Source organism: Pituophis catenifer, unplaced genomic scaffold, assembly GCF_029215685.1.
Source record: "Pituophis catenifer annectens isolate HBS135680 unplaced genomic scaffold, rPitCat1.0.hap2 SCAF_6, whole genome shotgun sequence".
NCBI classification, from domain to species: Eukaryota; Metazoa; Chordata; class Lepidosauria; order Squamata; family Colubridae; genus Pituophis; species Pituophis catenifer.
In genome coordinates this window covers 78,407,902-78,419,710 of record NW_027256886.1, presented here as the reverse complement: position 1 = coordinate 78,419,710, position 11,809 = coordinate 78,407,902, and positions in this window count along the sequence as shown.

The following is an 11,809-nucleotide window of genomic DNA, read 5'->3' as shown; positions in this document are numbered from 1 at the left end:
TTTGCTTGTAATTCATGCCTGTACCTGTGCATTCTCTGTATGTATGCAAACACCACCCCAGGTACCCAGTTAGGCATTTAGAGGGGGTTTTGTCATAATAAATGCCTAACTACTATATCTCCCTGATCACCCGGACCTTCAAGGGTTAACTAACCACATATCCCATAATCCCTGTAACCACTCCTTACCTCTTAGCCCCTCCTCCTGGGTACAAAAGGTCCGATCACATGGTCCACAGATGATTCCAGATGTATACCTGAAAGAGAAAGGTACAAGGTCAGTGACCTCCAGTACCAACAGATCAATAATAAAGCTACAGAAAAGAATTGGAGTCTGTCTTTGAGTTATTGGGCTAGATCCAGCTTTTAACAGCTTCAAGGTTTTGGTTATCACCTTTAGAGCGCTCCATGGCTTAGGACCTGGTTATCTACGGGACCGCCTGCTACCACCAATAGCCTCCCACCGGCCGGTACGCTCTAATAGAGAGGGGCTCCTCCGGGTGCCGTTGGCCAAACAATGTCGACTGGCAGCCCCCATGGGGAGAGCCTTCTCTGTGGGGGCACCTACTATCTGGAATGAGCTCCCCCCGGAGATACGGAGGATCCCGGATCTGCGCACCTTCCGTCGCGCTCTCAAGACTTTTTTATTCCATCAAGCCGGCCTGGCCTAAATCTTTCCCCTTTAAAATGTAAATTTTAATTTGTTTTTAAAATTATTGGGTGTTTTAAATTTGTCTCGGCCAAATTATTTAATTCGGTTTTATTCTGTTTTTAAAATTTGTATTTATGTGTTTTATTCTGTGGCTGTTCACCGCCCTGAGTCCTTCGGGAGTAGGGCGGTATACAAATCCAATAAATGAAATGAAATGAAATTTGCGAGAAACCAGATTTGATTTCTGCATAGTAGCAGCCATGAATTGAAATCCATCACAAGGACTTAGACTGGGCAGGTGTTTTTATCAGCCCCAGTTTTCCCTCCAGTTACTGGACCTCCTGATTCATGTAAAAACTAAAATTCACCTATGAATTAAGAGTTTAGCATTATACGCAATGCCCTGGCCCAATGCCTGGCTTGTCATTCAGGAACACGTGATCATAAAGAGTATTGTGCTGGCAGATGACACAGACCTATTATTTTTTAATTCCAATTTATCTCCTTGTGCAAACAGGCATAAAATTACAACCTTCCACCCAGCATGTCTTATTGATTTCCAATTGGCACAGTATGCCAGATGTTGTTTGGTTGTTGGCTTTGACCTCCACTAGTGACACGGAGAGCTTTCCGGCTTGGTCGCTTAGGGTTTTCTCAGCAGGGAAGCCCCACCTTTGGCTGGAAACGTCTAAGTGGGTCCCATATGTCGGGTGGTGGGAGGGCCCGGCTGATGGGAATTAACTCCGAAGGGGCTTCCAGTGTTATGGCTTGAGATGGCCCAGAAGGTATTATAAATGCCTCCAATCTAATTAAATATTTTTGCCCTCTTCTGATGAACAAAAGAAAACAACGACAAGGAAAGAAGGAAGGGAGGGAGGGGAGGGAGGGAGGGAGGTGCCCCATTTGCAAAAAGTTAGATAAAGATTATCATGAAGTCAAAAAGGCATCTTTAGTAAGCTTCTAATGGACCAAACCAGTTGTCTAAATAATAATTGATTGCTTTATGAATTACACAATTGGTCCATCTTTTGAGCTATTTCATTTGCAGACAAGCTGTACAAGTGGACATGTAATGTTTACTTGACTTTCAGCAGCAGAACAGCAACAACAACAACAACAACAACAACAACAATAATAATAATAATCCTGAGTATCCTGACTTTGCAAAAAATCACCCTACTTGGAACTGCCTATATACTCAGATGCTACCTGAACAGCTCTTTGTTCCTTGGTTAGGACTTGAACTGTTAAGTTTTTATCAGTCCCAGACTGCGAATCGAATTGAAAATTAAATCTTAAATAATAATAGAAATAAAGACTTGTCCATTGAATTGAGAGATGCTGGCATTTTGTTGTTGAGTAATTAATGCAGCCTTTCTTAACGCAGCATTATTTTCAATATTTTTCCTTTGCATTCAAACACAATCGCAGCACTTCAGCCCAAGTTAAAAGCTTTTAAGCAGCTCTGGTGAGCGCAGGTGCTTAATTTCCTCCTATGGAAAACACTCAACTTTCTTTATTGTAGTTTCTATAATCTTCGATTAAATTTTGTATGATTGTTTTGTTTTTAATGGTTTTACTTGGTCTGGTTCGGAACCAGGAGCTTATGCCTCCTACTAAGGCAGCATTTAACATCCAGCTGCCTGCAATTATTGCGAGTTCAATTCTCACCAGGCTCAAGGTCGACTCAGCCTTCCATCCTTTCTAAGGTGGGTAAAATGAGGACCCAGTTTGTGGAGGCAATAAGCTGACTTTGTATAAAATATACAAAAGCATGAAGGCTATTGCTTAACGCATTGTAAGCCGCCCTGAGTCTCCGGAGAAGGGCGGCATATAAAAATAAATTAAAAAAAAAAACCACACAACACTTTCTGCACTGAGCACCTGTTTAATTCTGCCTCGATTAAGCATAGTTTCTTTAACATAATTTAAAATTCTGCGTGAAATTGCTATAAGGGAAACAGATAGTTAATTCGATGATTGGAACAATATTTCACTGGGCTCTATAAGGACCAACGTAGCTAATTAAGAACAACCTGGTACTATCGGTGAATTCACAAGAATGCATGTAAAACATACAATGACTTGAACTCAGATTAAGACTTTACCGTTAAGATGGCATTACTTTTTTAAAAAAATGAAATTGCGTGGAACTTTATTCAAGCTTTTACTTTCAGATAAAACAGGATCTGCAGCAAATATTGAAATGTATCCAAACCACCAGCCCGAATGCTTTTCTTTAATCAGCTGCCACCCAATTTCTCCACTGACTATTTGGGGGACTCTCTGGTTTTGTCTTTTAACATATCTGGACATACAATACATGGGAAAATCACATTGGCAGGAAAATCCACAGTGGATCTGATTTGGTTAGGGTTAAGATTACGGTTAGGGTTAGGGTTAGGGTTAGGGTTAGGGTTAGGCCTCAATGAATTTGGAAAGAAAGATGGACATCGCCAATCAATTCGGAGCGCTTGTGTATGTTCAGGAGGGCACTTACTTTTCGTGTCTGGCTTTTCTGGGTTTCCTGGTAAAGTAGATGGGAAAATCCCATTGGCAGGAAAATCCACTTAGGGTTAGGGTTTGGGTTAGGGTTAGGGTTATGCCACCATGTATTCGGACAGAAAAATGGACATTGCCAATGTTCTCGGAGCACATGACTATGTTTAGGAGGGCACTTACTTTTCGTGTCTGGCTTTTCTGGATTTCCTGGTGAAGTACATGGGAAAATACCATTGGTGGGAAAATCCACTTAGGGTTAGAGTTAGGCCTTCATGAATTCAGACAGAAATATGGACATTGCCAATGAATTCGGAGCACATGCGTATGTTTAGGAGGGCACTTACATTTCTTGTCCGGCCTACCTGCATTTCCTGGTAAAATACATGGGAAAATCCCACTGGCGGGAAAATCCACAGTGGATCTCATCTGGTGCTCCTCCCTGGTTTCCTGTTACAGGAAGTGCTCGTTCTTGAAACACGTCCCTTCCTTAGCCAAATCTTTTCAATATCTTGAAAAGTTTGGAAGAGTTTAAAAAACTGGAAAGTAAAATCCCTAATTAATTATCTTTCTGGTTTGCAGCCGTATAGGAAGATTGCAGCGCACTTGAACAGAATGCTGGTTGCTTCCTGAAGCATCACTTGATTTAAGATTAATGAAGAGCTGTTGAGGTCAGGCTTACAAATGCAAAACCATCTGCAGCCTCTCCTGGGGTTTAGGACCTGCCGCAGAGTAGTTTTATAAAAAAACAGGTGCTCATTTGAATTTTTTTAATTATTTTTTTTGCTGAAAAATTGTCTCAAAAATGGCCTTGGCTAATTATCAGCATTATTGGATGGATCCTTATTGATATTTTAATTGTGTTATTTTGTTTTAAAAGGACACACGTGAGAGTGTAGGTAGAACTACCTACACAGATACTTATCTTGCTGGCTGTGGATGATGGGAAGTGTAGCCAAACATACCTGAAGTGTGCTTCCTTGGAGATGGTTAGGTTAGCCCAGACATGTTTGTTGAGAGAAAGAGAGGGAGACAGACAGAGAGAGCGAGGTGATGGATGAATAGACAGTAGGTAAGTAGGTAGGTAGGTAGGTAGGTTGACTTTTTGATTCTTTTTTGAATGGTATGTACATGTTGTTTATCTCACTGTGCCTGTTGATGGCAGATTTGTCTGAGTGCCAAGCTTCCAGGAATTTGGCAACATTTTTGGAGTTGGCTTGGTCTAGGATGCTCACCATTTCCAGTTGAAATTACAGTTAAGTCTGTCCATGTGATGTGAAATTAAACACTTTTCATCATGTCTTCTGGTTGATAGTTGGTGTTTATGGATACACTGTCCTAGTCTTCTGCAGAGAGGGGATAGATGGGGAACTCATTTGCAGATGAAACCAAGCTGGCAGGAATAGCCAACACTCCAGAAGTTAAGCTCAAGATACAGAAGGACCTTGATAGACTTGAACATTGGGCGCTATCTAACAAAATGAAATTCAATGGTGAAAAAAATAAGGTTCTACATTTAGGCAAGAAAAACAAGATGCACAGGTACAGTATATGTGGTACCTTGCTCAATAGTGGTAACTGTGAGAGGGATCTTGGAGTCCTAGTGGACAACCATTTAAATATGAGCCAGCACTGTGCAGCAGCTGCCAAAAAAGCCAACCCAGTTCTAGGCTGCATAAACAGAAGCAGGGGTGAAATACTACCGGTTCGCTTCAGTTCGGGCAAACCGGTAGTTTAAAAAGCTACCAGTTCAATTGGCTAACTATCGGTTACCTAACTATCGGTTTTACCAAACTGGTAGCTTTTTAAACGCACAGTGCATGCAGCGCACGCTTGAACAATTAATCAGTGGAACAACTTGCCACCAGAAGTTGTGGATGCTCCAACACTGGACATTTTTAAGAAGATGTTGGATAGCCATTTGCCTGAAGTGGTGTAGGGCTTCCTGCCTAAGCAGGGGGTTGGACTAGAAGACCTCCAAGTTCCCTTCCAACTCTGTTATTCTATTCTACTAGAGGAGAAACAGGAATTATCTACAGCATACAGTATAAGGACTGTAATAGCCTTACTAGACTTCTGTAAACTGTCCTACATAGTGGCTGTCACACTGTATGTTGTAGATGCACAATCCACAACCCAAAACCTGCACTAGGAACAAAGCCTCATCTTCAAAGATTTGCAGAACCCTTGTAGGGATGTCAATCACTAGGGGGAATGCTGTTTTGGAGGGTAGGCATCCCAACAGAGAAAACACGCTTCTGGGATCCCCCTAGGTGACATGATTTAAACGAGGAGATCCAAGTGCCCCCATTCTACCTGATTTCACTGGATAGGCACAGGGTTGGGCTGCTGGGGGTTTTCAGGGGTTCAGGAGAACCCCCAAACCCCACTCTTGGCTGGCCCCACCTACCTCACTCCACCCCTCCCAGGCATTCCCACGCGGCCTGTTTTGGATGCAGGTTAGTGCAGGGCACGCATGGAGGCTCAGGGAGGGTGAAAAACGGGTCTATCGGTGTCACTGTGTTATGTGTTTGTCAGCCGAGCGTCCATTCTGAGCGTTACGGTAGCCCGCCAGAGACTTTATCACGTATCTATAGCAACAGAGATAACACTAGTCTTGTGAAATTTTGAGCTACTGCGCATGTTCAGGAAGGCCAGAAACAGGGCCTGGGAAGCCGTTTTCGCCCTCCCCGAAGGCTTGAGGAAGGCCTCCGGAGCCTGGGGAGGGCAAAAATGACCCCCCCAAACCATGGTGCAGGAGGCCGACTAGGCCACGCCCACCATGGCCATGCCCACCCAGCAACCAGGCAGATAACCCCTTGCTAAAATTTTTGAAGTCCACCCCTGGATAGGCAGAAATTATTGGAGACAGGCAGCCCTTCAAATAACCAAGTCCTGTGCTGTGCAGGGCTTTTTAGGTGGCAATACTTTAAATGCTGATTTGCTTTGGTAGATTGTTATGATTCTTTTCTTCCTACATGTTTGAAAGACTCTATTCATTATTTTTGTTTTCTTCCATTCAATCATGTCAGATTCTCAAAGACTGCCTGGATAAGTTCCCGCAGTTTTTTCTGGCAAGTTTTTTCAGAAGTGATTTGCTGTTGCCTCCTTAGATACAGATGCAGATTAACAGAGTTGGAAGGGACCGTGTAGGTCATCTAGTCCAACCCCCACCCAAGCAAGAGACCCTACACCATTTCTGACAGATGGCAGTCCAGCCTCTTCTTGAAAGTCTCCAGTGATGAAGCTCCCACAAGTTCCGAAGGCAACTTCTGTTCCATGGGTTGTTTGTTCTCACTGTCAGAAAATTTCTCCTTATTTTCAGGTTGAATTTCTCCTTGTCCTTCCTAGGGCTGAGACATAGTGACTGGCCCAAGGTTATCCAGCTGGCTTTGTGCCTAAGTCAGGATTTGAACTCATTATCTCTCAGTTTCTAGCCTGATGCCTTAACCACTACACCAGACTGGTTCCTATTGTATTCATTATTTAGCATTTTTCTGTCCCTATTCCCTTACTTCATATAGAGGTCAAATTGATATCCACAAATTTTATTTATGTGTTTATTAAACAAAGAGCATGGTGGCGCAGCAGACTAATAGCCTGTTATTAACATTCAGCTGCCTGCAATTATTGCAAGTTCGAATCTCCCCAGGCTCAAGGTTGACTCAGCCTTCCATCCTTTCTAAGGTAGGTAAATTGAGGACCCAGTTTGTGGGGGCAATAAGCTGACTTTGTATAAATATACAAAAGTATGAAGGCTATTGCTTAAGGCATTGTAAGCCGCCCTGAGTCTCCGGAGAAGGGCGGTATATAAATTGGAAATAAAATAAAAAATAAATAAAAAATTGATATGCCACCCTTTCCCAATAAATCAACTCTGGGGTTTCCCAAAATGCTCTCCCACCTACTCATTAAATGTGACTGCCACTGATACACTGAAACCATAAATATTTCTTATCTTATCGATCAAGGATGCTGCTATGGTAGCAATTAATAATTTGTAAATCTTACTCTATAAAAAAAAATCAGCTTCCCTGTGCTTTAATGGATGAGAAATGTGTGTGTGTTTAGAATTAAGGGCTGCTGCTGCTTTATAATAAGATTTCCTATAGTTGCATTGACATGTGGAAAAAAAAAGAGCAGGCAGATCATCAGTAGATTGAAGTCCAGAGTTGCGATAATTCATCCCTTTAAAACAAGTCTCAGAAGTTACTTGTTTCTCATTTTGGTTTTTCTTATCCAAGCCAAGTGGTGGTATTCAATTTTTTTTTACTACCGGTTCTGTGGGCGGGGCATGGTGGGTTGGGCGGGGCTTGGTGGGTGTGATGTGGCTTGGTGGGCGTGGCAGGGGAAGGATACTGTAAAATCCTCATTTCCACCCCACTCCAGGGGAAGGATACTGTAAAACCCCCATTCCCTCCCCACCCTGCTAACCTGCTTTTCAGCTCCATTCTCCTGTGCAGGGCAACAAAAGAAGACCCAGCTGAACAGTTGAGACTCCGATCAGCTGTGACTCAGGAGGCAGCCAATAGATGGGGGCGGGGTCAACCAAAGGTGGTATTTACTGGTTCTCCGAACTACTCAAAATTTCCACTACCGGTTCTCCAGAACCTGTCAGAACCAGCTGAATACCACCTCTGATCCAAGCCTTCTAACTTCTGCATCATCAAACTGGACAAAATATACACCTTGGTTGCAGTTATGTTTTCTCATTGGTAAAAGATGGCGGTGCGGGGGGGGGGTTTCTGGGGAAGAGTTCAAGGCATTGTAAGAACTCTTGGCAAATAACATACTTGACTTGTTGGGTCAATATTGTAATATGTTCTGAAGAATAAAGTTTCACAGCTCAGAAAACAAGACTTTTCTATTCTTGCCATTCTCAGCAGCTAAGAACTCATTCTGCGTAGGTTGCATGTTTAATTAGCAGTCCTTCGGTAAGTGTCTGCAATTAGCACCACAATGATTAATAAAAGAACCTCTTTAAGGCTCCGTTTAGCCAGCAGAAATGCAAAATCAGGAATAAGTAATGCATCATTAATAAATCATGTTTGATTAGCTAATCTGTTGATTACAAACACACTTAGAGCTCAGATTCCCACCTGTGTCGGGCATCCCTTGCCCACACCCACCCACCCCAGACCTCTGCTGCCTGCAACAGAATTTGAGATAACAAAGAAATAAATTATGCCAAAATAAAAATTTGCACTAGGAAGGTGAGAAAAATCTACATTCAATAGCAAGTAAGTTGGTTTCATGATGAAAATTGTGATGGGAAAGTAATTATGAGGCCTGGGGGATTATTTATTCCCTTAGGAAACAAAACGCTACCACCTATTTGTTAGGCTATTTGGACAAATGAACACAATCTTTGCCTTCTTTAATGCAGCCCCAGGAATCCTACACACTTTTCACATAGGTAAATTATACGCAGAAACACACAGCCTCCAACAGTGATTAATTTTACTAGCCACAAACTCTCAGGGATTCGGTTTTCCCTCTCCAATTCCTCCAAAGCAGATCTGCTCCAGGAGTGCTATTCAGCAGGTTCTGACAGGTTCGGGAGAACTGGTAGCGGAATTTTTGAGTAGTTCGAAGAACTGGCAAAAACCACCTCTGACCATTTTTGAGATATGGCAGTCTTGAAGGATATGGGCTGTTTCCTTGGTGTTGGGTGGTAGGCACAGATGAAATCCAGCAGGCTTTGACAGGTTCTGGAGAACCGGCAGCGGAAATTTTGAGCAGTTCGGACAACCGGCAAATACCACCTCTGGCTGGTCCCAGAGTGGGGTGGGGATGGAGATTTTGCAATATCCTTCCCCCAGGAGTGGGGAGGAAATGGGGATTTTGCAGTATTCTTCCCCTAGAGTGGGGTGGGAATGGAGATTTTGCAGTATCCTTCCCCTGCCACGCCCACCAAGCCACACCCACAGAACCGGTAGTAAAAAAAAATTGAATTCCACCACTGATCTGCTCCTTGTCTTCACCACCATCAGCTAATAAGGACAAGCTGAGACAAGGATATTTGCAGGGTCAGGTCAAGATGGCAGCTACAATGGTTCAACTGAAGCTCCACCTCTTCCATATAAAAAAGAAAACAGGTAACACTTCAGTCAGTCAGGCATCATGGCCATCATTTTTATTTTTTAGACCACATCTTATGACCTCACCTGAGTTAGACACTCAGAAAGTCAAACAGTGCTCCATCCAGTTGACAAATAGGACGGAAAAAGACACCATTGATTCAGTTCTGTCCTCTAACATCTGCAGGTCCTGCAGTCAAAATAAATAAATAATCCCTTCTTCACTTCTACATCACACAAAAAGGAAATTAAAAAAAACGGGCTAAGATACCATCCTAGTGTTGGAAGAAATATCCATCTGGTTCAGTTCCAAGCGGGGTGGGATTCAGCCGGTTCGGATCAGTTCGGGTGAACCGGTTGTTATGATTTTGGGCAGTTTGGAGAACCTGTAAAATTGACAACTAGCTAACCTGGTCTACCCCACCCCACTATATATTACCTTCCCTTCGCCACATGGTCCAGCTAATCTCCGTGTCTTTCTCTCCTTGTCATACAATAGAAGTCTTAAAAACATTTCTTTCCACTATTGGTCGATCAGCCAACAGTTCAACATATCTATCACAAGATGGCAGCAACGTGTCAGCATTGTTCACCTTTCTTCATTCAAAACAGCTTCCCACATGCATCAACATGCCTGCACAGCATATCTGGAGATGGGATAAAAGGGAAAACACCACTTCCAGAGCAGAAGCCCTAAAGTCTTTCTAAAGCGGGTGAGCTAAGGCAAACAGATGTTTCATGCAATCTTGTCCTCTAAAAACAGTGGTCATTATGAGAACGTGTGGGGTTTTTCCCCCCAGAAGCAGAGCAGAGAAACACACACAGATACGATAATTGAACTGAAAGCAAGCAAGCAGAGAATTCAAAGACAGAATGAACAAAGTGGAACTACAAAACAAACCCCGTGGAATACTCACAAACCAAGGGAAGTAGTAAGGACAACAACTTCTGTATAACCCAAAAAGTGCAATTTAACCAAATAAGAAATATCAGATTGAAATGAAGTATTCTCAAATCCTAACGAACTCAAAAAAGTCACACCAATAGCAATGACTGACAGTTTGCTTGAGCCATCAGCAGGTCACGGACAATCCGTGGTGGGTTTCAAATTTTTTTACTACCAGTTCTGTGGGCGTGGCTTAGTGGGCGTGGCAGGGGAAGGATACTGTAAAATCTCCATTCCCACCCCACTCCAGGGGAAGGGTACTGCAAAATCCCCATTTCCTCCCGATCAGCTGGGACTCGGGAGGCAGAGAATAGATGGGGGCGGGGCCAGTCAGACGTGGCACTTACCAGTTCTCAGAACTACTCAAAATTTCCGCTACCGGTTCTCCAGAACTGGTCAGAACCTGCTGAAACCCACCTCTGAATCCAACCCATACAATGCCCAGGTTGCATTTAATAATCATGGACAAAAATGATAGAGAAGACCTGGACAAAACTAGAACAAACTGAACAACACAACAAAGTATTGTTGTTTTTTTAATGATAAAGATAGAGATATTTTAGAATCTGGAAAAATACTTACTGAAAGAGAATAATTTAATATAGTAGCCTACTAACAAGAACAGAGAATAAAGAAAAGATGCGTAAAGGAAAGAAGGCTAGAGAAAGTTAGCACCCACCCCTCTCCTAGAAGAATGAAATATTCTAGGAAATATTAAAAAGGCAGAATATTATACCTTCCTGGATGAGAAAAGGAGAAACATGCTCTTGGAAAGCAGCCCCTACCTTTGCTAATAGCCCCAGAAAGGCTGGGCCAGTTTATCTACAACACAAAAGACCTTCACCCTCAGGACATAATAGAATCAGCCCTCTACCCATCTCACCACATGGCACCTGGGAAGATTACATCACCCAGCAAGATTCAACCAAGCCTAGGACTCAAGACAACCTACAAAGGTACCCCTACATGGCCCCAAGTGATGGGTTGCTACCAGTTCACAGTGGATCGGTTGAACCAGTAGTGGTGGCAGCAGGAGGCTCTGCCCACCCACCCAGACACCTCTGTGCATGTACAGAAGCTTCTGCACATGTGCAGAAGCATTGCCCGCGCATGAGCAAATCGAAAGCGATGGGATTTGGAACCGCCCCTGTACCATAAGGAGCTTGTGAACCCATTTTGCCTCCTGGTAACATTTTATTTACAGGACTTGCTACAGCAGCTGAAACTCAAGAGCCCATGGAACAGTGTCTGGTGACTTTCTGCCAATGGGAAAACAGACTGTTCACAGATTTTACCAAGTTTTGCTATTTCAAAAAGATTGCTCTTTATGTGATTATGTTTTGCCACAACTGAGCTAGAAATAAATACACTCAACTGCCAGTTCTGTCTAGTTATTGGGATAACACAGATCTAGAGCTGTTTTTAAACTGGTTCGTAGTTTAAAACTATGAATATATAAATAAGATAGATGATAGATAGATAGATAGATAGATAGATAGATAGATAGATAGATAGATAGATAGATAGATAGGAAAGAAAGAGAGAGAGAGACAGAGAGACAGAGAGAGACAGAGGGAGGGAAAGAGAGAGAGAGAGAGAGAGAGAGAGAAAGAAAAAAAGAGAGAGAAAGAAA